The sequence below is a fragment of the Schistocerca serialis genome, chromosome 1, assembly GCF_023864345.2.
Source record: "Schistocerca serialis cubense isolate TAMUIC-IGC-003099 chromosome 1, iqSchSeri2.2, whole genome shotgun sequence".
NCBI classification, from domain to species: domain Eukaryota; kingdom Metazoa; phylum Arthropoda; class Insecta; order Orthoptera; family Acrididae; genus Schistocerca; species Schistocerca serialis.
Window position 1 is genome coordinate 382,669,320 of NC_064638.1, and position 17,975 is coordinate 382,687,294.

Below are 17,975 nucleotides of genomic sequence, written 5' to 3' on the forward strand. Positions count from 1 at the left end.
AACTATAGAGGTTGATGGCATGGTGCGAGTCTGTACGCCATTTGTACAGTAACGAGGTTTAGCCGCTCGTGTTCCTAATTACGGGGACAAGCAACAGCTTGGTTCAAATGGTTCAAATGGCTCTGAGCACTATGGGACTCAACTGCTGAGGTCATTAGTCCCCTAGAGCTTAGAACTAGTTAAACCTAACTAACCTAAGGACATCACAAACATCCATGCCCGAGGCAGGATTCGAACCTGCGACCGTCGCGGTCTTGCGGAAGCAACAGCTTGGCGGGTATCGAATTCTACTTATGACTTACAAGTCGGTAGGAAGCATTGCAGTAAGAATAGAAAACCTTAGATAACACAGATCAACACAACACACAAATAATGACCATATGCAAGCAGCAACTGTGCATCAACGCACACATTCTGTTCATACTCACCTACAATAACAAAATTGTCAACAGAATATGCAACAGATTGAAGAAACAAATAGCGTACAGGACAGACACAGACAACACAGAAAAAACGCATAACACAGGAGACACCCACAGACAAAGTAAAAAGATCAGGAATGTATGAAGTCACATTCAACACTTGGCTATCAGTATACATAAGACACACATTCAGGAGCTTTAAAACAAGATACTCACTACACCTCAGAGCCTAAAAGTGTAGCAGCACTCGTAGCACATTTGCTGACCACGTAATAGCCCTTAAGCACCACCTAACTGCAACAGCAACAGATTTGAAAATACTGAAATCCACCCACAGCTTATACCACAAACTGACAATAGAAGAGAACTTCCACACGCAGAAGGTAACACCAGAAGGCAAACAAGTTTTAAATGAAAACACTGTACACTGTAAATGCACATTATTTAACACATAACATGAACTTTACAAAAAAGACAAACAGCTAAAGGAGCTTACACACACACACACACACACACACACACACACACACACACACACACACACACACACACAGAGAGAGAGAGAGAGAGAGAGAGAGAGGGAAAGTAAACAGAATTCACACACACACACACACACACACACACACACACACACACACACACAGAGAGGGGGAGGGGGGGGGAGAGAGAGAGAGAGAGAGAGAGAGAGAGAGAGAGAGAGAGAGAGAGAGGAAAAGTAAACAGAATTCAAATTCGGCGCCAAACTCTCTCGGTAACAAATGAACGCCGACAGGATTAGGAAAAACAAAAAAAGTACTGCTCACCACGTTTGCGAAGTGAAATGACGTTTGTAAAAACGAAATTACACGAAGTACTTAAATACATGTGAGCAGTGCCCCCAGAACGCAAAAAAAGAAGGATCAGTCACAACAAAACGTATCAACAAAGGTATACGCAAAATATTTTGCAACACCAAAATCACTGTTTTTAAAAACCGAGAAATTTGTTAACTCGCATCAGGATCCACTGCAAGTACTGTGACAGGCGGGAGTGAGAAAACTTGGATTTCATGGTCGAACTACATATCACACCGGTAAATGCCAAACGACGCCTCACTTAATGTAAGGGGCGTAAATATAGGACAGTTGAAAAGTGGAAAAACATTGCTTGGAGTGACTAACCATGGTACAGAGTGTGGAGATCCGATGGCAGAATGTGGGTGTGGCGAATGCCCGGTGAACGTTATCCGCCAGCGTGTGTAGTGCCAACAATAAAATTCGGAGGTGGTGGTCTTATGGTGTGGTAGTGTTTTTCATGGAGGGGACTTTCACTCTTTGTTGTTTTGCGTGGCACTATCACAGCACAGGCCTACATTGATGTTTTAAGCACCTTCTTGCTTCCCACTGATTAAGAACAATTCGGGGATGACGATTGCATCTTTCAACGCGATCGAGCACCTGTTCATAATGCACGGCCTGTGGCGGAGTGGTCACACGACAATAAAATCCCTGTAATGGACTGACCTGCACAGAGTCCTGACCTGAATCCTACAGAACACCTTTGGAATATTTCGGAACGCCGAATTCGTGCCAGGCCTCACCGACCGACTTCGATACCTCTCCTCAGTGCAGCACTCCGTGAAGAATAGATTGCCATTCCCGAAGAAACCTTCCAGCACCTGACTGAACGTATTCGTGCGAGAGTGGAAGCTGTTATCAAGGCGAAGGGTGGGCCAACAGGGCATTGAATTCCAGCATTACCGATGGAGGGTGCCACGAACTTTTAAGTCAGTTTCAGTCAGGTATCCGGATACTTTTGATCACATAGTGTTAGTACAGAAAGAAGTTAGAACCGCTTATGCAGTTTGTTATTTTATGTTTGTGCACTACATTAACTGGAGAATGGGTACTTGTGATCAAACATGTCAGGCAATTGCGTTTTGTTAACGGTCCAAACTAATCCATTTAAGCGAAACTTGGTAATAACTTTCACAAAACACATCGTGTACATACTTCCTTCGCTGTAGAGGATTTCTTACTCGGATTGATTACAATACTTGTTTCCACTAAGGATCTTTCGCTCCACAGCGGAGTGTACAGGATTACGAGACTTCCCGACAGACAAATGTTGTGTGCTGCATCCTTGTTCCTTGCCTTTCTTGTGTAACGCTTTCACCAAATGAGCTATTCTGGCAGGACTATCTGGTCAAATCCACAGTCGCAACCCTACAGATCGCTTGAAAGTTCTCCTGCGCATCTTGCTAGAACAGCGGTAATTGGACAAAGTAGGGGACGAGTCGCTACTGGATGGTTCAGTTGGTAACAGTGCTGCTCTGCCGAGTCCGTGTCTCGGTACAGCGCAGTTTTAACTATTCAGCAAGTTTCCCCCACTTGCACAATCTACAAAAAAGGCTACTTCTACAACCGGATTAAAATAAAATGAGTAATGGTAAAAAAAAAAAAAAACACAGCGAGAGTAGTAATGGGACGAGGACTGAACCCTGAGCGATGCTCACTGCAATTTCTCCCCTTGCAGAAGTCGTAGCGTCTTCCTGTGACTTAATAAAAGCGTGTGCCCCAAGTTATCGATCTTGACACACGATGTCGAGAGCTTTCCTGTCGAAAATGTTAGTGCAGTAATCACCATGTACGTTTGAACTTAACCTGTGTTTAGCAAAGGTGCACGTCAGACAGTACAGGTGAACACTGACTAACGTGCACTCCCAAAGTAATTTCCGCTGCAGTCCGTCCCTTCCAGCCATCAGGCTGCCGCTGACGTAACAGCAGGCAGAGCAAACTGGCTGCTTGTATGGCTTCGCACATTTACATTCTGGAGGCGTCCTTATGCAGGCGCGCCAGCTGGCTCCGTCCAGAATGGCAACATCCCTGGATAAGCCAGCCCGAGAGCTTTTTCGCCGCAAACGCGATGCTCTTTCTCCTCCTTTCTCCAGGCTGTTACCGCGCTTTTTTTTTCTTCGCCCGTCCCCTATTAGGCGAAGAGGTTAAGCTGTCCTCTTGCCAACGCCGAGCTGAATCCCTAATTAACGTACCTTACTATCCAGCACTTTTCCACAACGGCAGGGTACAAATTGCCTATTTGACCGCGATTGCCTTGTTACAAGGATGAAAGAGAAATGCAGCAATAGAAACACTGTCTCGTTCCAAATGTACACCATAATTTACGTTTTTCTTTCTTTCAATCACTTTATTGCCAAACGAAACGGGCAATGAAAAACTATTTTACAATTAGGAACACGGATAATTAAATAAGTGTATTTCTCCGACACAAATGACGAAGCGCCAAGAGAGCCTAGTTCTTCTCCCGAGGATTAACAGTCCATTCGCCGCTGCTTCCCGATACATTTCGCAGACTCAAGAACGAATATTGCAATTGCGCTAGGAAGTGACGTCCTTAATGAATTTCTGCTTTTCGGCCATTTTCAAGAGCGTACCCAGCTGGGCGTAGCATTCCTTGCCTCCACAAAGCTCTGACCCTGGGTACGTTCGTGCTCATTGTCTAAGCGAATTTCCTACAGATCTGCCATTTTTAATAGATTAGACAATGTTCCGAGTAGGGACCAATCTATTTCTTTCTTTCTTTCTGTTGCTACTGCCTTAATCCCGCATTGTGCGCAGGTTCGGCAGGGTTAAGTACGGAATTGGCAAGGTTAAGTTGAAGTGGTGGCCAGATGCCCTTCCTGCCGCCACCCCATACCCCCTGGCATGGAATGAGTGTACCCCAGCTGTCTAAGACTAGTGTAAATCGTGAAATAGTGTGAATGCGTTTCAAATGTCTGCGAGTCGTGTAACTGAGGCGGAACGTGGGGACCAGCCCGGTATTCACCTAGCAGGATGTGGAAAACCGCCTAAAAACCACATCCAAGCTGGCCGGCACATCGGCCGTCGTCGTTAATCCGCCGGGCGGATTCGACCCGGGGCCGGCGCGCCTACCCGAGTAGGTACCAACCTATTTAACTGTCACGAAATTACGGAATCAAGCTGTAAATTTTCCAGCAACTAATTCGATTGGTGGGATGAAGGGCCTGTGTTGGCAAATCAGAAGTAAGAACATGCTCAGAAATCCACAAAAGACATACAGCTTTCACTGTGTAGCTACTGTGCGACACTTCGCTGCTATGCTGAATGTGTGACACTTCTAACTGAGGGAGGCATGAGTATAAGTGATGACCGTGGGTCAGTTATTTCTCGCAGATACCTAGTACAATATGAGTTGGCTGCTGTCACTCGCAAGCAACACTCAGTGCATCTCATACACAAAACGTGAAAGCCCTGAACTGCTCCGTGTCAACACACCAGTCATCCATAACGCCCAAGCAAGTGATCCCAAGCAAGCCATTGATAAATTGGACGCTATTGTTTTTAAGTCTTAATGCGTGATAGCATGTTTGGTTTAAGCACCTCAGAGTAAATTAGTTCAGTTTTGTACTGGATAGGTAACTTCAATGTGGCTACAGCCCAAAGTAGAAAAATTTTGTCTAAATAAAAACAGTTATGAGATAGTTCAATTACGAGGATATTTCTGAAGTTTCTGACACACCTTATTATTTTAATTTATTGGTTACAAGTGCCGCACGCAAGTGCATTAATTTAATTAGTCTGTCTGATTGCTGCTGGATGCATATTCTATACAATTAGCAAATTTAATCGACGAGAATAGGCTTTCCGCACTGTACAATATAATACATTACTCGTCATGTAAAACAGCTCCCCAAAACAGGCGTGGGTCAGTAGAAATCGTTCACTACAAGGTATCCTCCTTGCCGTCGCTCTATTCAAAATCGTTACCGTATTTCATTTTTTTTTTTTTACTCAGCACTCTTGCATTTGAAAGTACAAGGATCTAAAAATTAAATTTTATCCATTGCATAACTCAGGCTCTTTCAAAGTCGTTACGTAGATGCCATTGTTCAATAGATGTCAACAAAATTATTTTTTCTTTTTTTATCTCTACCTCTACTTCTTCTGTATGTCGTTGCCTCGCTATATAAGCTCGCTCACAGAGAGAGGCGTTCCTCTCATTTCTCACACAGCTTTCACAATAAACAGTTTGAAACTACGGTCATATTGGCACCTCCTGCTGTCACAACGTACTCTATAAATTACAGTGAACGATTTTCTGTGATTTGTGGATAGTCTTCGTATTTTTAGGGCAACGCCCTTGCCGCAGTGGATACACCGGTTCCCGTGAGATCACCGAAGTTAAGCGCTGTCGGGCGTGGTCGGCGCTTGGATGGGTGACCATCCAGGCCACCTTGCGCTGTCGCCATTTTTCGGGGTGCATTCAGCCTCGTAATGCCAATTGAGGAGCTACTCGACCGAATAGTAGCGGCTTCGGTCCAGAATACCATCATCACGACCGGGAGAACGGTGTGCTGACCCCACGCCCCTCCTATCCGCATCCTCCATGAGGATGACACGGCGGTCGGATGGTCCCGGTAGGCCTCTCGTGGTCTGAAGACGGAGTGTGTCGTATTTTTAATCACACGAAAACAATTTAGGCCTGCAGATATTTTATTCACGGCTCTGTAACACCATATTAATAGTTTTAAAAGTTCACGTCGTTCAGTTTAACGCAAAATATTTAAACCTTTTCAGTTCCAGCATTTGCCAAAGTGCTAAGGAATTTGCTATTTTTAATTTTTTCTGGAACCACACTATCCTAGTCAACATACGAAGTCTCTGCGTGGCTCTCTGTGTGTGTCGAAGTTTCAAACCAATTACTTGTTTTGAAGTGTGTCTGCCTCATATTAAGTAAATAGAAATGTTATGAAAATGTGAGTCGCTTATTACACAGACGGAACAGCAAGCACATTTCCGCTTCTTAAATGGTCAAGGTTTACTGGAAATAATTTTAAATTGCTCCACATTGTCTTGGACGTTTTTCCTGTTAAGTGCTGTTGTATTGTATTGTATTGTATGTTAACCGGGCACCTAGAAACGACGGAGAGGCTCTGTCCCCGCCGCAGCCGCAGTGGTCCACAACCCCACGACGACTACCGCAGTCCACTTCACCACTCTGCCACTCCACACCGAACCCAGGGTTATTGTGCGGCTCGGCCCCCGGTGGATCCCCCCAGGGAACGTCTCACACCAGACGAGTGCATCCCCGATGTTTGCGTGGTAGAGTAATGGTGGTGTACGCGTACGTGGAGAACTTGTTTGCGCAAACTGAGGCGGAATAAGGGGAACCAGCCCGCATTCGCCGAGGCAGATGGAAAACCGCCTAAAAACCATCCACAGACTGGCCGGTTCACCGGATCTCGACACAAGTCCGCCGGGCGGATTCGTGCCTGGGACCAGGCGCTCCTTCCCGCCCGATAAGTGGTGTTACTCTGTAGTCTGTATGAAACAAAACATTTTTGTTCTTGAAGTTAAGTCGAGTAATAATATGAACGTAAGCGTAAAGCTGATCTTTGAGTTTAGTCTACTAAGTCTGTCTCTGACCACGAATTTGAAGTAAGAACTTCGATCATAAAGGAAATTTACGGTTTGAAATTATAAGTTACTCGCTGTTACCAGATCGGCAGATACTGTGTTACGATATGCTGCGTTGTTAACAGCGCCAGCCACTACAATCAAGAAGCCTGCACGCCAAAGGCGCGATGATGGATAATTTCTAGGTGTATTACGGCGGCGAGGAGTACTGCAGAGGATTCTGAACCGTCTGTGAGGTCAAACCTGCCTGGAACCACAAGAAAGAACAGACGCGCCACTTACAGTAAAACTCGGTCCAATCGTTTTAACTCGCAAAGGCGAACCCCTACGAATTGCTGGGCGAGATTTGGTCAAGGATGTTTTCAGTCACATCTGTGTAACATTAACATAGACAAGACGACACTCTATGGCTGACATATAGTGACGGTCAAATGTGTGAACCGCCTTTGCATGTAGCTGCAGGGGAAATTCTTTGTAACAGCTCGCAATATTGGTTGTTCAGTTCCCACCAGTTATCCTTTCCTTTATTGATATATAAATTAGAGAGAAAAATAACTGGTATGAAACACCCTATAAAATTACTGACGTGCCAAAGTTCCGTCAACAATGGCTAACTGTTCTACGAAAGCCGAAAGCGCCCGTAAGATTAATGAAATATTTAGTAGTAATTTCTGGATTCTACTCAACTTCGTGCTTTATTGTCACTTGCACTTACAGTGGTTATGAGGCATAGAAACACCCATTTTTTTCTACACTGCCGAGATACTTACGGTGCAGTATCACTGCACAGAATAATAGGATGACTGAAAGATCGTAGTGAGCCAAATTGCAATAAAAATAAATAGAAAAGGGAAGACAGACGGCGCCCATCACGGAAGATCAGCTCAAGAAAACAGAGGCATATGCGGAACCTCGTTACAATGTTCCCGAATAGCGCCCAGAATAGAGGAAGTTCTAAAATACCCAGAAGTAAGTCATAATTTGTAACACGAACTGTGAAATGAAGCAATTTTCGAAGGAGCGCGTGCATAAAAATACGAGTTTCCGACAGAAATGAGAGTAAATTTTATCTCTTCCACTATCACTTCACAATTTTGGTATCGACAAACCAAAGATGAATTACGGTGAGAAGAACGTACTGAGCGGCAGTAGTGAGTTGACACGAAGCCTTATAATGTTCTTTGCGTGGAAGCTATCTATACTTACTTAACCGGCGATCAAGAACGTAGTTGATTATGCGCCAATCTTACGAACTGCTTCCAAAAGATCCTGTCCTGTGCGGTTACCATCCAGTTTCCCGTGAACAGTAGTTTTTGCAGGAAACTACGTACGATAGGTGATAACGTGGGTCTTTTTCATTATATGCATAGACTACAAGAAGATTTGCAGAGAGGTGGAGAAGCTGGGCTCGTTCTTCACAGCACGGAGCAGGACGTCAAGTTAAAAGGTATATTTACGCGTTAAAAAGCCAGTTATTTTGTGGTACGCATAAGTACCTGTCACGTAATAGAGCAGACAATCAATTTATCTAGGGGATCGCGCTTTCTCGTCATCATCGCTTTCGTCAGAATTTAAGGTACATGCAGGGCTTGGCCAGAAATGAAAGCGACAGAAGCGGGACCGTTCAGAAAAAGCATTTTTGGCGCTGGTCCGGGAAGGGTCAGCCATTTACGTTAGTGACGTTTTCAGGTATCGCCCGACGCAGCAGAAAGCTTACAGAACGGTAATCCGAGAGTCGTAGATTTAAGTTCCTATGTCGAAACTTGTTTTGGGTTTTCAATTGTTACGTTACTTACGCAGCTAATAAACCGAAATAATGATTAATATATTTTATTTCCTAGTATTTTCATAAAAGGTTTGGAAAGGGAAGGCAAAGTAAAATTTGGTGATAGAAAATTTCCAGGAACGAATTGTAAAACTACACGCGAATATCCTATATAAAATTAAGATATTTTCTATATTTTACAGTTGACGATTTACACATCATGGGATGATATTAAATGTAAAAACACGAGAAGCAGAAATTTTCTCGTCATTTTGCAACATCATAAAAATCACAGTTTTACAATTACAGTACAAGCTTATTTTAGAGTTTCTATAGAGAAACGATATTCTGAAGCTGTTCTCATAACGTTCTTGAAAAACCCACGGTACTCGGTCGAGAGCTACACAGTGAATGAGTTCCATAGCCATAGCTAGCGTTGCCTGTTTTATCTGCACCGGGAACCTATTGTTTGTGGGCAGCTACCAAGAGTTGCTCAAAGTTCAAAATGAAATTAAAACAACACGAAGTCCTGTAAGCATTGATTATAGTCCCTTCTTAAAAAGTTGTTTGGAAAATGCTTGTGGGTACTTTATGTACAATCCTTTCCTGGAAATTTCAACTAAGGCTAGTAGGGATACGTATTCGAATAACGTAAAGTCGCAGAGAACAGCGCTGCCATCGGAAACGCCTATGTAAGACAGCAAGTGTCTGTCACAGCTGTTTGATCAGTTATTGCTGCTACAATGACACGTTATCAAGATTTAAGTGAGTTTGAATGTGCTATTACAGTCGGTGCAAGAGCGATGGGACACAATATATCCGAGGTAGCGATGAAATGGGGATTTTTCCCGTACGACCATTTCACGAGTGTACCACGAATATCAGGAATCCGGCGAAACATCAAATGTCAAACATCGCTGCGGCCGTAAAAAGATTCTGCAAGAACGGGACCAACGACGACTGAAGAGAATCGTTCAACGTGACAGATGTGCAAACCTTCCCCAAACTGCTGTAGAATCAACGCTGGGCCATCAACAAGCATCAGTGTGCGAACCATTCAATGAAACATCATTCGGAGCCGAGGGGCCACTCGTGGACCCTGGATGACTGCACGATACAAACCTTTACGCCTCGCCTGGGCTCGTCAACACTGACATTGGACGGTTGATGACTGGGAACATGTTGCCCCGTCGGACGAGTCTCGTTTGAAATTGTATCGACCGTAGGGGTGTGGAGACAACTTCATGAATCCATGGACGCTGCATGTCAGCAGGGAACTGTTCAAGCTGTAATGGTGTGGAGACTGTGGAACTGGAGTGATATAGGAGCCCTGATACGTCTAGATACGACTCTGACAGGTGACACTTACGTAAGCTTCCTGTCTGTTCATCAGTATCCATTCATGTGCACTGTGCATTCTAATGGACTTGGGCAATTCCAGCAGGACAATGCGTCCACAATTGCTACAGAGTGGCACCAAAGAACACTCAAGAACATTCTTCTGAATTGAAATACTTCCGCTGGTCACCTAACTCCCCAGACATGAACATTATTGAGCATATCTGGGATACCTTGCAACGTGGTGGTCAGAAGAGATCTCCACCCCCTCGTATTCTTACGGATTTATGAGTAGCCGTGCAGGATTCATTGTGTCAGCTCCCTCCAGCACTACTTCATACATTAGTCGCGTCCATACCACGTCGTGTTGCGGCACTTCTGCGTGCTCGCGGTGGCCGTACACGATATCGGGCAGGTGAATCAGTTTCTTTGGGTCTTCAGTGTATTTGCAGTCCCAGGTTTTTCTTTGCCTTTTCTTTTCATGTCTTTTATGAAAACATTAATAAATACAATATACCGAGCATTATTTCGGTTTATTTACTGCGTAAGTAACTTGTAAATACAAAAAAACCTCTGATTACCATCATCTACTCTTCTACTGCGCAAACCGCTTTACTAACTTTAACGACTCATGCCTCGCCCGATCAAGAGCCACTAATGCCATTTTTTCCTGAACGCTTTGCCATCTGGAGCTCCCACTTCTGGCACTTCCATTTCTGGCTAAGCTCTGCACACACCATAACTCTGGACTAAATCGGTGACGACAAGTAGGCACGGCCCCTTGTAAGTTCACTATGCAAGAGAACTCGCGCCAGCTATAGGTTATACTGGCACACATCGGTCGCGCCTCATTGCGTTGACTGAGCCACGTCTTCGAGAAAAGTGAACTCTATCATAACTGTGAAAATAGCGTGCTATGTGCTGCGATATTTAGGACGAAATTAAGTGATTATCGCAACAGGGAGAAGTTTATAGTGCTTGCTGTGTTCTCAGTCAGAGTACGTTCCCACTGCAGCCTGGCTGCTGGCACGTCGCATCTCGCTGCTCGCCGGGAGTCGTATCACGTTTACGCCGCACCGCCGATGCGGGCACGTCGATGGTCGCGCAGGTGACTCGCTACTCGCGACGAACCATTACCACGCGACAGTTCACATCGTTAGCTGAGTGGATTACTTGCAGCGTGCGAAGCAAAAAGCATGTTGTGTGCATCGTCTGAGGACAATAATAGTGGTTCATTCACTCAAAAAGTACCGTTATTCACAACGAGAAACAAGAGGAGACACGGATGCACGCTTTGAATGTAGACTGTCGGCCGTTGTGGACGAGTGGTTCTAGGCGATTCAGTCCGGAACCGCGATGCTGCTACGACCGCAGCTTCGAATCCTGCCTCGGGTATGGATGTGTGTGATGTCCTTAGGTTTAAGTAGTTCTAAGTCTAGGGGACTGATGACCTCAGATATTAAGTCGCATAGTGCTCAGAGCCATTTGAACCATTTCTGAATGTAGGGCAGCTCGTTTCGTATTATCACGTAATAGGGGAGAGAGTGTGGCAGATATGATACGCGAGTAGGGGATGGAAGTCATTAAAGCAAAGACGTTTTTCGTCGCGGCGAGATCTATTTACGAAATTTCAGTCACCAACTTTCTCTTCCGAATGCGAAAATATTTTGTTGAGCCCAACCTACATAGGTAGGAATGATCATCAAAATAAAATAAGAGAAATCAGAGCTGGAACAGAAAGGTTTGGGTGTTCGTTTTTCCCGCGCGCTGTTCGGGAGTGGAATGGTAGAGGGTTAGTATGATTGTGGTTCGATGAACCCTCTGCCAAGCACTTAAATGTGAATTGCAGAGTAGTCATGAAGATGTAGATGTAGACTATCCACACTGAAGATGCTTCCACCATTTCTGACAACAGCTCAAAAGCTATTTAGAGTACTTTTTCAGATAGTTATGAATGTCTTAACAAATTTTTCAGTTTGCTTTAAATATTATTGAAGCAGTATAGTGTAAGGTATGAAGCTTCGACCCAAAATTATTTTTTCTGTTGAAGAGCAATTCATACACCTATTCACTCTGAGATAACGTAATGTCAGTTTTTATCCCTCATATGTCGCTTTTAGATTTTCGTGGTGATAAACAAACCAAAAAAACTGTAATTTTGCTGGAACATAGGTACTAACTCCAAAAATTATTAACCCTAATGTTACCTATCCTGAGACGGTTGCGATGATCTGTGTGCCTCTGGTCCCTGATACCTTTGCGTCCAAAAATGTCTGTAATAAATGCCTGTTTCAAATCGTCAGTTGTACTTATTAATTTCTGAGGATGGTGGTTTCATTGTTAGAGTATTGGGAAAATGCAGCCCGTCTACAAACGAAACTGCTTACAAAGAACTCGCGCGACATCCTAGAATATACCTCAAATGTGAGGGATCCATAGATCCATACCAGTTAGGACTATCAGCAGACACTTAAAGTACACAAAGAAGGGCAGTGCTAAGGATCACATGTCTGTATGGTCCACAAGAGACTGTTACAGAAATGCAGAAAAACCAGAGCTGGAAAATGCTTGAAGTGAGACGCAGAACTATCTCTCGAAAGAGATTACTTGGACGTTTGAAGTACCGGTATCGAGTAAGGAATCTAGGAGTATACTACAGCTCTGTGTGTCGACCTTTCAGTGAACGCGAAGCTAAGATTAGTATGATTACAGCTTACACAGGCGTTAAATAAAGTTCTCCACATTGCCCCTAAAGAACTTTTATTAAATTCACTAGAAGAAACAGAAATTAACGCACATCGTAAAAACGAGCCTCTAGCTTAATTGAACGAGCAGCTTGATGTTACGGAAAAGTATTTCTTTCATCTCTTTGAAGACTTGTTATAATTTTGGCTGCTCTTTCGTTTTTCCCCCAATCTATGTTTTAGTTTACCTTCTTTCTATACAAATAACGCCTACTCGTGATTTTATTATTAGCATTTTTCTATGATTAAAGACGTTATAGTTTCTTTATATTTAACACTGCTGTTATGTTAGTATTCTTAATGTTCTGTTCCCAACCATCCCCCCCCCCCTTTCTGTTTACAAAATACTTTTTCACTAACAGTCTCTTTTTAACGGATTTTGTATCCTTTAATGTTGCATGGGTTATTCCCGCATCACCATTACTTTACACAATATTATCTATTATATGAATTTAGAACCATTTGGTGTCTAACATAAGACGTAATAAAACTCTGTATATCTAAAACCTTATGCTGCCCTTTGTGTCTATGTTTCCTTCCTATGTAACAGGCAAGATTGCTTGTTAACTAACGCTCCATGTTTCGCTATTCTGCCATTCATATTACTATGAATAATCTCTAACGACTATTATATTTACTATTATCTTTTCTATTTATTTTGATGTGTCACATCGATAGAGGACGCCGTTTTTACGGCAACCCTTTACGTTTACATAGATCGTCTTTGCTGTCGTTACAGCACACTCTGGCAGCTTTTCAGAATGTCACATCGATATTGGACGCCGTTTCTACGGCAACCCTCAGCGTCCATATAGATTGTCTTTGCTAGTAGCTTCTCTCCATCGCTATACCAATCTTTGACAGCTGTTCCATGTAGCCGGCCAGAGTGGCCAAGCGGTTCTAGGCGCTACAGTCTGGAACCGCGCGACTGCTAGGGTCGCAGGTTCGAATCCTGCCTGTGTGATGTCCTTAGGTTAGTTAGGTTTAAGTAGTTCTAAGTTCTAGGGGACTGATGACCTCAGATGTTAAGTCCCATAGTGCTCAGAGCCATTTAAACCATTTGCTCCATATATCTTTGCCAACAGCACGCATGTTACTGAACTGATATCAGAGGGCAGCCTAGACCACCATATTTTAAGCTAATTATTTACAACAGTGTCTATTTTTTGATGAATAGCTATTTCATAGCAATGTAGGACACAGGACAGTGAGTGGCACTAGTGCTATTTAAGACTACACCCTGCCTATCCATTTAGCAGTCAGTTCAGCGTCGTGGATCAGCGCAGCCTGCTCCATGGAAGTCCACCTGCCGTTCTGCGTACATGCAGTTTGTAACCTTAATTCAGTGTATATACGTTACTGTAAGGATCCCTCTATCTGTACGTGTGTTGTTTCAGAGTCTGAAGATGATCCTTAAGGACTGAAACCGGTCATTCCGATTAAAAGAAATTTGCGATCAAGACTTTTTTAATTATTACACAGGCCTATTTACGAAGTCATTTTTCTGGCGTTCTATACCTAAGAATATAGTACAATGGGAAGTACGTTCTGCCATGCACTTCATAGTAGTTTGCGGAGTATTGATGTAGATGGAGACGTAGGAGTAGATGCAAGCCGTGCGAGAAACCGCGCAATGGTGAACAACCAAACAGGACACTGTGAGAGTGACCTTGAAGCGACGACTCACGGCGATGGTCGAGGCGCGAGTTTCAAACCAGCTCGATAGCATCGCCTGGCGAAGATCGTAGCGAGCAGCGATGATGCAGATTAAATGTGCCGATGAAGAAAAAAAACCCTCAGTGAACTTGCCAGCGAGCAGCAATGTGGAAGCATAAACCCAGGCAGACACTGTACATGACGCCACACATCGGGCAGTCTCCAACCACGGCGCCACATAGGCAGAATCAGTCGCCACGTAGATGACACACATCACAGGAACCTACTGCTGCTTTCGCCACACGACCCGCAAGTAGTTCGCTTCATCCGACAATAGTTGTGTTATTCACCACAAAAGTGCTGATACGAGGGACTACTTGCATCCGCCAAATACACTCATCCTCATAAACTAAAGATAATGCTGATACATAGTGAAACAAAGCTCCGGTGGGCGGTTTGCGGGTTTAAATCACCTCGGGGTATGACCCATGCGGTGCATTTGACCTGCAGTCGTCGCACGGTGGCGCTGGCAGCAGTTCACGTACGCAGAGGTATGTTGGTGCGTGTCAGAGTACAGTGCAGCGATTAAGTGTGCAGACGTTTTCAGACGTGCTAATGGTGACTGTGTGTTGAAAATGGCTCAGAGGACAAATATTGATGGCGTTATGAGGGGTAGAATACTAGGGCGACTGGAGGCTGGTCAAACACAGCAGGTCGTAGCACGGGTCCTCCGTGTGCCACGAAGTGTGATCTCAAGATTATGGAAACGATTCCAGCAGACAGGAAATGTGTCCAGGCGCTACAGTATGGGACGTCCACAGTGTACAACACCACAAGAAGACCGATATCTCACCATCAGTGGCCGCAGACGGCCACGGAGTACTGCAGCTTGCCTTGCTTGGGACCTTACCGCAGCCACTGGAACAATTGTCTCCAGACACACAGTCTACAGACGACTGAACAGACATGGTTTATTCTCCCAGAGACCTGCAAGGTGCAGTCCACTGACCCCTAGTCAAGGGAGAGCCCGTAAAGCCTGGTGTCAAGGACACAGTACATGGTCATTTATTTACTTTTATTTATTTATTTATTGTTCCGTGGGACCACATTTAGGAGAAGTCTCCATGGTCATGGAACGAGTCAATACATGAAATTATAACGCGATTGTAGAAACAATAAAATGAAATATAAGAAACATATTCAGGCGACAAGTCGTTAGTTTAAATAAAGAAAATCAAGAATGTAACACTGGAATTTGCTTAATTTTTTAGCTCTTCCAGGAGCTCCTCGACAGAATAGAAGGAGTGAGCCATGAGGAAACTCTTCAGTTTAGACTTAAAAGTGTTTGGGCTACTGCTAAGATTTTTGAGTTCTTGTGGTAGCTTATTGAAAATGGATGTAGCAGAATACTGCACTCCTTTCTGCACAAGAGTCAAGGAAGTGCATTCCACATGCAGATTTGATTTCTGCCTAGTATTAACTGAGTGAAAGCTGCTAACTCTTGGGAATAAGCTAATATTGCTAACAACAAACGACATTAAAGAAAATACATACTGTGAGGGCAATGTCAAAATTCCCAGACTATTGAATAGGGGTCGACAAGAGGTTTTCGAACTTACACCATACATAGCTCGAACAGCCCGTTTTTGAGCCAAAAATACCCTTTTTGAATCAGAAGAATTACCCCAAAAAATAATACCATATGACATTAGCGTATGAAAATATGCGAAGTATACTACTTTTCGTGTTGAAATGTCACTTATTTCAGATACTGTTCTAATGGTAAATAAAGCGGCATTTAGTTTCTGAACAAGATCCTGAACATGGGCTTTCCACAACAGCTTACTATCTATCCGTACGCCTAGGAACTTGAACTGTTCCGTCTCGCTTATAACATGCCCATTCTGTCTGATTAAAATGTCAGTTCTTGTTGAATTGTGGGTTAGAAACTGTAAAAACTGAGTCTTACTGTGATTTAGCATCAAATTATTTTCCACAAGCCACGAACTTATATCATGAACTACATTATTTGATAATGTTTCAATATTACACACAAGATCCTTCACTACCAAGGTGGTGTTATCAGCGAACAGAAATATTTTTGAATCACCTGTAATACTAGAAGGCATATCATTTACATAAATAAGAAACAGCAGTGACCCCAGCACCGACCCTTGGGGAACGCCCCATTTAACAGTGCCCCATTGGGACTGAACATCATTACCACTCTCAATATTGCGGAGGATTACCTTCTGCTTTCTGTTCTTAAAGTAGGAGGCGAACCAATTGTAAGCTACTCCCCTTACTCCATAATGTTCCAACTTCTGCAGTAATATTTTGTGGTCAACACAGTCAAAAGCCTTCGTTAAATCAAAGAAAACACCTAACGTTCGCAACCTTTTATTTAATCCGTCCAAAACCTCACAGAGAAAAGAGACTATAGCATTTTCAGTTGTTAAGCCATTTCTAAAACCAAACTGTACATTTGACAGCAAATTATGTGAATTTAAATGCTGCAGTAACCTTGTATATACAACCCTCTCGATAACTTTAGCAAACACCGATGGCATAGAAATAGGTCTATAATTGTCAACATTATCCCTGTCTCCCTTTTTATAAAGTGGCTTCACTACCGAGTACTTTAATCGGTCAGGAAACCGACCACTCCTAAAGGAAAAGTTACAGATATGGCTAAGTACTGAGCTAACATACGTGGAACAATACTTCAGTATTCTGCTAGATACCCCGTCATATTCATGAGAGTTCATGGTCTTTAGTGATTTAATTATTAACTCAATCTCCCTCTTGTCAGTATCATGGAGGAGCATTTCAGGTAACAGTCTCGGAACACTTTTTTCTAAGAGCGCTATATGATTCCCTGTTGGGACTAGGTTTCTATTTAGTTCACCTGCTATATTCAGAAAGTGATTATTAAGTACTGTACATATATGCGACTTATCAGTAACACGGACATCCCCACTACGCACTGATTCTATATTCTCGACCTGTCTCTGCAGACCAGCCACTTCCTTTACGACTGACCATATGGTTTTAATTTTATCCAGAGACTTAGCTATTCTATCTGCATACCACATACTTTTTGCCTTCCTAATAACTTTTTTAAGCACCTTACAATACTGTTTGTAATGGGCTGCTGCATTTAGATTTTGACTGTTTCTAACGTTTTGATATAATTGCCACTTTGTTCTACAAGATATTCTTATCCCTTTAGTCAGCCACCCACGCTGCCTGTTTGTGCTAGTACCCTGTTTTGAACGTTCTAACGGAAAGCAACTTTCAAAGAGCACGAGAAAAGTTTTGCAGAAGGCATTATATTTATCGTCTACTGTATCAGCACTATAAACATCTTGCCACTCTTGTTCCTTGATAAGGTTTACAAAAGTCTGTACAGCAACTGGATCAGCTTTCCTAAAAAGTTGGTAACTATATTTAACATGTGTTGCAGCACAAAAATCTTTTAGACTTAAAATTTGTGCATCATGATCCGAAAGGCCATTCACCTTTTTGCTAACAGAATGCCCTTCTAATAATGACGAATGAACAAAAATATTGTCTATGGTTGTTCTACTGTTCCCTTGCACTCTCGTTGGAAAGA